We start from the raw sequence: 13,078 nt of genomic DNA, 5'->3' as shown, positions 1-13,078 counted from the left end.
GTAAACGGAAATCTTTTAGCTCCGGTGGTCCTTGGGTTTAATCCTTTGCCAAGATGACCGTTGTGGCACTTCCACGTCTGGTGATATCAAAGATGTTCTTTACAAGGTACTGCTGGCAGTGGGTGTTTCAGGACACAGGGATGCAATGGATGCTCTGTAGAACACAGGATCAATAGGAGGTGCCTTAACCTATGGAAAGGTGACTTATGGTTCTGCAGGACAGAAGACGAATAATGAGAGCCCCAGCATTCTACATCACATGTTGTAATGATGGATTCGGAAAAAGAAGCAATAGTAGTCCCTGCATATTTCATAAAGGGAGAGTTACAATCTGGGAAAACGTTCTATAGGGTGGCATGCCTATAAACACAATCAGTGAACAGTGAAGGGCAGAGGCAGTGGAGTGGAATCACAGCACAGTTGCACATGCAAGTTAATCTGGTATCAAAATATTAAAGACTAAAATAAACTATCCCCAACCTTAAGGACTGTAGATAATATGCAGCAATAAAGTTTTTATCTGTGCTGAAGTACATATTTTTATGCAGCTAAAGCTATGTCACAGATGGTCTTCACTAGAATAGATTTTGCCTTTGCTAATCCTGTATTAATCTGCTGGTCGAGCTATGTCTGCATTATTACCACCAGGTTCCTTACTGAGAGGAGCTATTACTCACTGATGGCACAGTCCCTTTGCATATTAGTTTCTTGTGCTTTGGTCCTAAATTCAAGCTAGCCTGATTGTGCCTGGGGTGCAACACACGCACAGCCCCCGAGTTCAATTACCACTACAACAGTGCTCTACCAGGAGAGGGAGCTGGAAGTCTGATATTCTGTAGCCTTTTATGTTTTCTATTCACAAATCATGAAGGTGTTACTGTTGTCCAGTATAAATACTGTACAGGGCTTCCTCTCTGACTGGATACTCCGGAGCCAATGATTTTGCACATGAGATTGAACTGGGAGAGGAGAAACATATTGTAAAAAGGATTTCAGTTTGCTCTGGGATCCCAAAGCACTTTGCACATTGTGGATCAGATCCTGAGGCCCTTAGTCATTTTTTCTGAGCCCTTCTCCAGGTCAACTGCAAGGAGAATTTGAGCTCAGGAAAAAGGGAATGTAGAGCTCAGAATTTGGTCTAATGCTGTGATACACATACAGGCCCACTGAAATGCAGTCAGCTCTGAGGCGGCAGAAAGCAACCAACAAACCCATGAATAGCAAGGCAAGCAATACATAGGAGGAAGGGAAAATTTGGTTAAGGGCACCAGGTGGTATATGGATGTTGGACAACATCTATTTTAGCAGGAAAAACTCAACCTTCTCCTCCCCCCCACAGTGTATTTGTTTCATTCTGAACTGGCAATGAGCAGCCTTAGAAGATGATAGGTCTAAGTGTCCAGACCTTGCAACGGCAGCAGAATTACCTGCCTCATATTTCTGTCCAACTTCTTTTTTATTTTGTTGGCCTCACATCAGGATGTGCTGAAGAGATGTGCCAGCAAGGGAATAATCACAGCTCTGAGATGTTTAGCATGTAGAAAGAAGAGTTAAATCCAAGCTGGCATAGGTGCAAAGCCACTTATCTGAGTCCTGGCTGTAGTTGGACTACCAGTAAGAACACAGGAAATGAATCATTAAAGACTTGAAAAACAGCTGATGCTCTGATGCAGTGCTCCCCGTTCAAGTGTCTGTGAGTGCTGATAAAGGAGGGCATGCGAAGGGAAAATGTCATATCTGTATCAAAGCCCCTTCAGTTTTGTTTTTGTTTCACGTTACTTTAGCAGCTAGATTCTGGCCAAAGGATGGAGAATAACCTAATTCTTTTTTATTTTTCAAATGTGAGCATTTACCATTGTGTCCTTCTGTTGCACTGGGTGTTCAAGGTCATAATTTGGATATGATGGGACTCAGGGCTCTGAAGTGCTTTTGAAGTACTTGTAATATTTTGTACTAGAGATGAAATTGGGAACAGAGCTAATCCCCATATAATCCTCCTAGAATGTTCACTTCATTGGGTGCTGTTGGGGAAAGTGGAAAACTTTGCCTGGCTTCATTCATTTCTAGGATGGAGGGATAGCTCATCAAAAGCTGCAATGCACTATTATCCAGTAAATACATAGGAACGCAATAGGAGCAAACACCCATCTAGGCAATAAGTTGGTGTAACAGCTGGGTACATTCAGAACTTTTAGGTAGAGTTTGCAGTGTTCTGTACCATGCAGAGCAGTGAAGGCTTCTCAGTTTGGGTAGGGTAGGTTTTGCTGGGTTTGTTTACAGTCAGATACAATATGATCTGTACCTGCAGCTATCAGATAGCTCTAGCCCCTATTTTCTACATGTCAGTTTTGGCTGCCCACTTTGAGGACACCAGCAGCTGCTGCAGAGCACTTGCTCACAGTTTTAAAAATGATTCTTTATTCTGGTTCCCATGAGGACAGAGGTTGGGGTGGGGATTGTTTGGGAGGAAATGTTTGCTGGTAAAGGCTCATCCAAAATTTGCAGTTCTCATCATTATGGGAGCTTCCCTTTGCAACTCCCTCTTCTTTGCAAGGGTTCGATGACAAAGAATAGATGATGCTGAATCTTGCCGCTTCTGTGGTTATGGTTCCTCTTTGCCACACCAGCCAACAAGTTATTACGTAAATAAATACCTCCGTGGCTGTAGCAGTATCAATCCCAGAGGCCATTTAGTAGTACTGGCACAACTCATTCCTGTTAAGGAGCCCATGCCAAGTCCTACAGAGATGAGTGGGAATCTCTTCAGGCTCTTGGAGATGGAAGTGTACTCAATGGAGAAAACACTGATACTGTCATGTTTATCACCATGTCAGTTAAAACGTGTCGGCAGTTAACACTTTTTCTAACACAACATGTTTTCTGAGCCTGAAAGGAGGAGACAAGTTCCTTTTTTTCCCTTCTCTATTCCCTTCCCTTCCCCCCCCCCCCCCCCGAGATATAACTCGTAATTCTGATTTACTTCTGAAATTGCACAACATACACAGTGAATGGCTGTGGAACGTCCGGGGATCAATTACCCTTTCATGTGTAAACTGATCTTAATGCATCTATCAATCTCCAGGAGATGTGTCTCACTCTTGAGGACAGAGAAAACACAGGAAGCTGGGAATGGGAGGTACGCTCCTCCTAACTTGATTTCTAGGAGCATGTGTGAGGGGGTTGGGGGTGGTGGGGAGGTTACTTTTTATAAACGACAACAAAATCACAGCCATCAAGGAAAAGATAAAATGTACCTTCCAATTGACTTCAATCATTTCCTTCATTTGCACACACCTTACTGTACCTCATTCTTTTGTTTGGGATGCAACTATCCAGTGGGAAGGACAGAAGGGTATTTTTCTAAAGGCCTTGTGTATACAGAAAAGTTGCACTATTTTAACTGTACCGGTTTGGATGCTGTTATACTTGTATAAACGTGCTTATAACAGTATAGCTTATTCTCATATGGGAAGGGGAATAAGCTGTGTACAGATCTAAGGCATCTTTCTCTCTCTATAACTGCTTCCACTCTTGTACTGGTATAAGTATACTGGTGATGAAAGTCACACCCCTAAGGAAAAACGCCCGTAGAAAAATTGTCCTTAGGCCAAACCTAAGAAAACTATGGATTTCATCTGTGGTGGGAAGAGGGGTTTATGGCTTGATTCTTCCCTGCCATTAAAAGTTTCATGCTTTGTGAAGACAAGGTATTTCACATGCTGATACACCGTGGTAAAGTGAAAACAAGGGGCAATGCAAAATTGATCAGTTCATTCATATTCAGCTATTAAAAGGGACATACAATAGACAACTGGCTCTGTTTCACTCCTGTTAATTTAGGGGCTGCTCTACACACAAATCCTGGCTTCAGTGAAGTCAACAGAAGTTTTGCCATGGACTTCTATGGGGCCAGGATTCCACCTAGTTTTTGTACCACTGTAAATATATCAGTTTCAAAATCACTATAATCAAAAGTAATACTATCTCCAGTGTTGGTGCTATTACACTGGTTTAAAAGTGCTTATCTTGGTATAGCTTAATAAACTGATACAGTTATAATGGTAATTCTCAAATAACACAGCCCCAATGGTCCCAGTTCCAGGTTCTTAAGATTTCAGTCAGTTCCCTTTACAATGACAGGTTTGCTTGTGTCTAAAATCTTCTGCTCCCTGGATGTTTCATAGAGCTTCTCAGTCCTAAGTCCCGGCTGCTTCTTGCCGTTTGAAAATAAATAGTAAAGAAATTCAGCTGGTGACTCTCTGACTGACGACTGAATTGTCCTTCATGTCCTTTTCCCCAGCTCCTGCTACGTTTCTTTCACTCTCAAAGTGCCCAGGATATACTCTCTAGTTCATTTTTATTTAAGACAGATAAACTTTAACTAGACAAAGGGAGTTTATGTTTACAAACCCCAGAGAATGGTTTGTTATATTTGCGTTATATTTAAGCCATGAAAAAAGGGTTACATTTTTTACTAATTCAAAGCAAAATTACCCTGCAATGCCACCTAGTGATAGAGAGAGGAGTGAACTAGCAGCAAGCTTCCTAAGCTGTCATAGTAAATTGGCACAGACAAAAAAAATCAGCCCCAAAGCCGCAAGAAACACACTGGGTAAGAATGCTAATTCTGTCAATTATTTTTTTTTTTAAATAGAGTAAGAACATTTCCAAGTTATATCAGTAGAATGGAAGTATAAACTTAAACACAAAATCTGTCTAAGCAAAACAAAAAACAAAAAACCCCCTTGACCTTGTCCCATTAATAATGGCCCTGATAATGAAGATAATTGACCAATATTAAATGTTCATTACAAAAAGAAAAGGAGTACTTGTGGCACCTTAGAGACTAACCAATTTATTTGAGCATAAGCTTTCGTGAGCATCCGATGAAGTGAGCTGTAGCTCACGAAAGCTTATGCTCAAATAAATTGGTTAGTCTCTAAGGTGCCACAAGTACTCCTTTTCTTTTTGTGAATACAGACTAACACAGCTGCTACTCTGAAACCTGTTCATTACAAGACTCTTTATTACAAATGAAAGCTGATCTATGGTTCCTCTTACTTTTAACCTTGTTGGTTTCAGCAATGAAAGTTCCTTGCACTTCACTCATAGTTAGCTCCTCATCGCCACAGCCATTTTTGCCTCTTTATAATTGTGAGAGAGTTTAATGTGCTTGAACAGTATCAGACTGACAGCTACAGTGCTTGAAGAAAAACCTGACGTATTTCTCTGTATGCCCCTTTGCCTGGCCACATAGGACAACAGCGGCATTTCCATCCTTTCTGGAGAGAAGTAGTATCTACTTTTGCCCCTGCTCTGTACACTCACATCCTTTCGATTGCTGGGTGGGCCACTCAGATGTGATCTGAACGAGAGAGCACATTGGCTTTTGTGCTGAAGACAATTGGATAAGATGGAGCAAACAGCTCATGCTCTCCTGCTGTGCTTCAAACCTGATCTGCAGGGAGCCCATCCTAGGGTGACAAGATTTCTGTTCTCTCTAAAGCTTTGGCTTTTTTTGCAGATGCTGTCCAATAAGAATGCTAAGTGTAATGGCAATTTCTTGTGGTGAGGACACCAGTCTAACACAAGCTATACTGATATAATCAACTCGTCTCACAGAGGTCTCTAAGAGCTATCAGACAGTAAAGACCAACAGAGCAACACCTACCTAGTCTGGATTAGAAATGGCGCCTTAGGTGTCACAAAGGCTTCATGTCTCCAGTTCTAATCCTCTGAACCTCCAAACCATAGCAACATACTTGGCAAAAGTACCTACATATCTTCAAAACAAGATGGAGAGCAGGAAATAATTAGGTTTCATTTAAACAAGTTTTCCTGTCACCCTCGTTATGATTTAGATTGTCCACAGTTTGGTCTTTCAGGAAACATGCAGACCAGTTTTTCTAACTGATGTTCCCAAAGAATTAAAGTCTGCAATATTTATATCTGACAACTTCGTTGCCTTTTTTTTTGTAATAAGTGAGACCATGGGGTTTATGTTTCCTACTGAAGTGTATGCCTGGCTCTACAGAACATCAAGAGATTTTAAATGCTATGTGAAAACCAACCCATGTTTTCCAGTCTTTTAATTCCATGATCATAGGAAGACAGTAGCAATATGTCAGTTCTTATTGGCCTTCGGGTATAATGTTAAGTTGAAACTGGGTACATGTCAAACCTCAGGATGGGATGCATAGAAAACATTTCTTGACCCCATATATGACTGCTTCTTGGACAGCTAATCATGGAACCCACAGGAGGAGAGGCAATTCTTGATTTAGTCCTAAGTGGAGCACAGTATCTGGTCCAAGAGGTGAAGATAGCTGGACCGCTTGGTAAAAGTGACCATAATATAATTAAATTTAATATCCATGGGGGGGGGGGGGGAAGGATCAGCACACCAAAAAGCCCACCACAGTAGCATTTAACTTCAGAAAGAAGAACTACACAAAAATGAGGACGCTAGTTAACAGAAATTAAAAGGTACACTCCCAAAGGAGAAATGCCTGCGAGCTGCATGGAATCTTTTAAAAAACACTGTAATAGCGGCTCAAATTAACTGTATACACCAAATTAAAACACACAGTAAGAGGACCAAAAAAGTGCCACCATGGCTAAACAAAATAAAAGAAGCGATTAGAGGCAAAAAGGCATCCTTCAAAATTTGGAAGTTAAACCCTACTGAGGAAAATAGAAAGGAATAAACTCTGGCAAGTCAAGTGTAAAAGTATAATCAGGCAGGTCAAAAAGAATTTCAGGAGCAACTAGCTAAAGACTCAAACGAACAGCAAAAATTTTTTTAAGTACATCAGAAGCAGGAAACCTGCTAATCAATCAGTGGGTCCACTGGATGATCAAGGTGCTAATGAAGCACTTAAGGAAGATAAGGTGGAGAAACTAAATGAATTCTTTGCATCAGTCTTCACTGCAGAGGATGGGAGAGAGATTTCCACACCTGAGCCATTCTTTTTAGGTGACAAATCTGAGGAACTTTCCCAGATTGTGGTGTCATTAGAGGACGTTCTGGAACAAATTGATGAATTAAACAGTAGGAAGTCACCAGGACCAGGTAGTATTCACCCAAGAGTTCTAAAGGAACTCAAACATGAAATGCAGAACTACTAACTGTGATATGTTTCAGAGTAACAGCCGTGTTAGTCTGTATTCGCAAAAAGAAAAGGAGTACTTGTGGCACCTTAGAGACTAACCAATTTATTTGAGCATAAGCTTTCGTGAGCTACAGTTCACTTCATCGGATGCATACTGTGGAAAATACAAAAGATGTTCTTATACATACAAACCATGAAAAAATGGGTGTTTACCACTACAAAAGGTTTTCTCTCCCCCCACCCCACTCTCCTGCTGGTAATAGCTTATGTAAAGTGATCACTCTCCTTACAATGTGTATGATAATCAAGGTGGGCCATTTCCAGCACAAATCCAGGTTTTCTCTCCCCCCCACCTTCCACACACACAAACCCACTCTCCTGTTGGTAATAGCTTATCTAAGGTGATCACTCTCCTTACAATGTGTAGGATAATCAAGGTGGGCCATTTCCAGCACAAGTCCAGGGTTTAACAAGAACGTTGGGGCGGGGTGGGGGGGTGGGGGGAGGGGAAAAGACAAACACCTACTACAAGATCTCTATCAAGCATTCTTACAACTACAATACCCACCTGCGGAAGTGAAGAAACAGATTGATAGAGCCAGAAGAGTTCCCAGAAGTCACCTACTACAGGACAGGCCTAACAAAGAAAATAACAGAACGCCACTAGCCGTCACCTTCAGCCCCCAACTAAAACCCCTCCAACGCATTATTAAGGATCTACAACCTATCCTGAAGGATGACCCAACACTCTCACAAATCTTGGGAGACAGGCCAGTCCTTGCCTACAGACAGCCCCCCAACCTGAAGCAAATACTCACCAACAACCACATACCACACAACAGAACCACTAACCCAGGAACCTATCCTTGCAACAAAGCCCGTTGCCAACTGTGCCCACATATCTATGCAGGGGACACCATCACAGGGCCTAATCACATCAGCCACACTATCAGAGGCTCGTTCACCTGCACATCTACCAATGTGATATATGCCATCATGTGCCAGCAATGCCCCTCTGCCATGTACATTGGGCAAACTGGACAGTCTCTATGTAAAAGAATAAATGGACACAAATCAGATGTCAAGAATTATAACATTCATAAACCAGTCAAAGAACACTTCGATCTTTCTGGTCACACTATTACAGACATGAAAGTTGTGATATTACAACAGAAAAACTTCAAAACCAGACTCCAGCGAGAGACTGTTGAATTCGAATTCATTTGTAAATTGGATACAATTAACTTAGGCTTGAATAGAGACTGGGAGTGGCTAAGTCATTATGCAAGGTAACCTATTTCCCTTTGTTTTTTCCTACCCCCACCCCCTTCCTCAGACGTTCTTGTTAAACCCTGGATCTGTGCTGGAAATGGCCCACCTTGATTATCATACACATTGTAAGGAGAGTGATCACTTTACATAAGCTATTACCAACAGGAGAATGATTTGGGGGGGGGGGGGGAAGAAAACTTGGATTTGTGCTGGAAATGGCCCAACTTGATTAGCATACATATTGTAAGGAGAGTGATCACTTTAGATAAGCTATTACCAGCAGGAGAGTGGGGTGGGGGGAGAGAAAACCTTTTGTAGTGGTAAACACCCATTTTTTCATGGTTTGTATGTATAAGAACATCTTTTGTATTTTCCACAGTATGCATCCGATGAAGTGAGCTGTAGCTCATGAAAGCTTATGCTCAAATAAATTGGTTAGTCTCTAAGGTACCACAAGTACTCCTTTTCTAACTGTGGTATGTAACCTCTCTCTTAAATCAGGTTCTATACCAGATGACTGGAGAATAGCTAATGTGACATCAATTTTTTAAAAGGCTCCAGAGGTGATCCCAAAATTTACAGGCCAGTAAGGCTAACTTTAGTACCAGGCAACTTGGTTGAAACTATAGTAAAAAACAAAATTATCAGACACATAGATGAACACGATTTGTTAGGGAACCATCAACATGACTTTTGAAATCATGCCTCACCAATCTATCAGCATTCTTAGAGGGAGTCAACAAACAGGTGGACAAGGGTGATCCAGCAGATGTACTGTTCTTAGACTTTCAGAAAGCCTTTGACAAGGTCCCTCACCAAAGGCTTTTAAGCAAACTAAGCAATCATGGGAAAAGAGGGAAGGTCCTCTCATGGATCAGTAACTGGTTACAAGATAAGAAACAAAGAGTAGGAATAAACAGTCACTTTTCAAAATGGAAAGAGGTAAATAGTGGTGTACCACAGGGGTCTGTACTGGGACCAGTGCTGTTCAACATATTCATAAATGATCTGGAAAAAGGGATAAACAGTGAGGTGGCAAAATTTGCAGATGACACAAAACTACTCAAGATAGTTAAGCCCAAAGCAGACTGAGAAAAGCTCCAAGGGGATCTCACAAAACTGGGTGACTGGGCAACAGAATGGCAGATGAAATTCAATATTGATAAATGCAAAGTAATACACATTGGAAAACATAATCCTAATTATATATACAAAACGATGGGGTCTAAATTAGCTGTTACCACTCAAGAAAGAGATCTTGGAGTCATTGTGGATAATTCTCTGAAAACATCTGCTCAGTGTGCTGGGCAGTAAAAAAAGCCAACATAATGTTGGGAACCATTAGGAAAGGGATAGATAATAAGACAGAAAAATCATTGCCTCTATATAAATCCATGGTATGCTCACATCTTGAATACTGTGTGCAGATCTGCTCGCTCCCTTTCAAAAAAGACATATTAGAATTGGAAAAGATACAGAAGGACAACAGAAATGATTGGGGGAATGAAACAGCTTCTGTATGAGAAGAGATTAAAAAGACACAGACTTTTCAGCTTGGAAAAGAGACAACTCAGAGGGGTATGATAGAGGTCTTGACTGGTGTGGAGAAAGTAAATACCAAAGTGTTATTTACTCTTTAACATAGCACAAGAACCAGAGGTCACCCAATGAAAGTAATAGGCTTCAGGTTTAAACCAAACACAGAGAAGTACTTCTCTACACAATGCAGAGTCAGCCCATGGAACTCATTGCCAGGGGATGTTGTGAAGGCCAAAACTATAAGAGAGTAAAAAAAGAACTAGATCAGTTCATGGTAAATGGTTATTATTCAGGATGGTCAGGATGCAACACCATGCTCTGAGTGTCACTAGCCTCTGTTTGCCAGAAGCTGGGAGTGGACAGCAGGGGACTGATCACTTGATGATTATCTGTTCCATTCATTCCCTCTGAAGCACCTGACATATGGCCATTCTTATGAAATTGCCAGTCAGCCTGTCTGTAGTATCCTCAACTAATACTGATGTGGGTAACTATATTCTGCCTATGGCAGAGACATTTCTCCTACAGTTTCTACTAGGTATAGTATTATTCTTCATTGCCTGGCCTGAAGACTTGTGTAGTTTGAGTGTGCACTGTCAAAAGGCTACTGTGCTCCAGGCCAGGATCACCAGCATCTAAAGATGTCCTAGACGTGACCCCCAATCATGCTCCTGTGATAAAGGCTGGAGATGCTGGCCCGGGAACCTCTGTGGTAGCTCTATGACTTCCACTGATCCCCTATGCAAAGCAGCCAGAAGAGTGTCAAAATCTGGAAGGAAGTGTTTTGGGGTCAATCCTCCAGCTGAAATATGTTATATTAATACAAGTTATTAGTACTATTTCCAAGCCAACATTCATTCCCCAATAACAAAAGTTAGAACAAGGTCTTCTTAGCATATGTGCCTCAGGTAGCAAGTGACCAGGATTCATCATCAAATTTGGTCCTCTGGATCATTGGCTTCCCCAACCCGGGCTGGATACTGACAGGGACTGGTCCATGCCCCCCTACAACAAGGTTGTGCGTAGCCTCTTGCTGAGAGGGAAGTTGTGCTCTGTTAGCTCACAAAGCCACTGTGGGAGGACATCTCTTCTTATCATCATTGCCTGCAGGCCATAAAGCATCATTGACCAACATGAACAAATTTCTTCCTTATTCGGTGCTGCAGTGTCCTAGCTATCATAGAAACATCTCAGTTCAAAAGCTAAACTCCCTCCCTCCCTCTGTCTTGGAGGGTCCACAATCCAAGGGCCTAGTCCTGTGAAGACTGAGGCCTGTGCTTATTCTGTAGCCCCACTGAAGTCCAGGAGACTACTCATAGTGAGTAAAGTTAAGCATGTGCTTAAGTCTTTTCTGTGTTGGGGCCTAAGTACAAAGCAGTACAAAGCAGTACAAAGGGGCCCAAAACCCAACTGGTGGCTTTGGTTGCTACCATAATACCAATGACCGAGTAATTTCTTCACAATGAATAATTTGACCAGTTCCACAGGAAGGACAGGAAACTTGATAAGATGACACCTTTACTGAGAGCCTCTCTGTCTGTTGCTACCCATGTATCTACATGGGAAACAAGTGAAAAGCAAGAAAATACAGTGCTTCTAACACACTTTAAAGGGATCATTGTGTAGGAAAATTCTCTCAACATGAAAATCAAAAGGTGTATAACAGCAGAGAGGCAGCGCCTGCTCTTCAGTGACAGCTTCATGTTTATTTATTCCTGGAAAAAAATAAATAAAAAGGAGACACTAAAGTAAAGACATGATAATTTTATTCCCAGATCAAATAAAGGAACTCAGAGTGTGTTCTCATCAAAGTGATTACTTCAGGGGGAACTAATGCAATTAATGTTATTAAGTGAAACAACCTCTTTATAAAGCATCTCACATTAAGGATTTTAGCATAAGTAATATTTGTGTCAGACAAACTGACATGAGACAGAACGTCTTGCAGGAGATATAGAAAGTCCTTTCAAAAGCCAATGAACAAGGGACATGCACTGTTGTAAGCTCTCATGTCTGATGGTGCTTTTCCAGTAGTGGGCATGCATTTATACATCTTTATAGATGTTTTTTATATTCAAACTAATCAATTCCGGGGAACCACCCCCACAAAAAAAACTAGATAGAGCTTACTATGCTTCTGCTTCTGCAGCAAACAGCCCTTGCTCCACTCCAAATGTAGCTCTGAGAAACAGACACACCAGGAGCAAAAATGATAGTCCTTTCTTTTGTCTGTCCAAGATCTTTAGGTTGAAATTTAGCTTTCAGAGGCTGGTGTACATAAAACCAAAATCAATGATTAATCCATAGAATTAGATTGTGGCAAGTTGGGGTGTGAATCTACCCCTGCAGGAGCCTGCTACAGGCTCACTGTCTGGTGGACCCTGCTGACTTGCTTTCACAGTTTGTTAATGTGCTTTGATCTAGACCTCTTTGAAATCAGAGTAGATCAAAGCGCATTAACAAACTGTTAATGTGCGTCAGCAGGGTCCACATGGACAGTTAGTCCACAGCTGGCGAGTGCCCATTAGATTTGCACCATAGCTTGTCACAAACTAAGTGTTTATGTGGACAAGCCCTTTGATGCCCAAGAAGTGCTTACATATAAAATGGTTAAAGGATTATAATAAAGTCAAAAAATACCCCAGTGCCATTGCGATGGACTTCTGTGAACTTCTGAAACTCCAAGGCTCCCAGGCCTATGGAAGTTAGAGATGGAAAAGCCCTATTAGGTCATCCCTATAGTATATTTTCTAGTGTTTTCTCCACTCTAGTTTTATGTTAGGTACTTATATAGGACACCTATTACAGTACTATCTGAGTACCTCACAATATTCAGTGTATTTATTTTCAAAAAGGTGACTTGCCCAAGGTCCTACAGGAAGTCTGTGGCAGAACAGGAGATTAAGGCCAGAACCCCCAAATCTCTGCCTAGCACTCTAATACCATACTGTGATTCCATTCTCTAGTGATGGTTTCCATCTCTTCCCTTGGGGAACTATTCTAGAATATCTGCGGAGGGGTTAGTGAGAGTAGAGATGGCAGAGTAGGTACATGCTGGGGCCTGTGACCCAGGCGTTGATGGATCAAAACTGTCCTTGCTTGCTGCTACTTGGCTCCACAACATGTGGGGCTCAGTGCAGGGATTGCACAAGTTT

The sequence above is a fragment of the Lepidochelys kempii genome, chromosome 7 (assembly GCF_965140285.1).
Source record: "Lepidochelys kempii isolate rLepKem1 chromosome 7, rLepKem1.hap1, whole genome shotgun sequence".
NCBI lineage: Eukaryota > Metazoa > Chordata > Testudines > Cheloniidae > Lepidochelys > Lepidochelys kempii.
Note: the sequence above shows the minus strand (reverse complement) of the source record.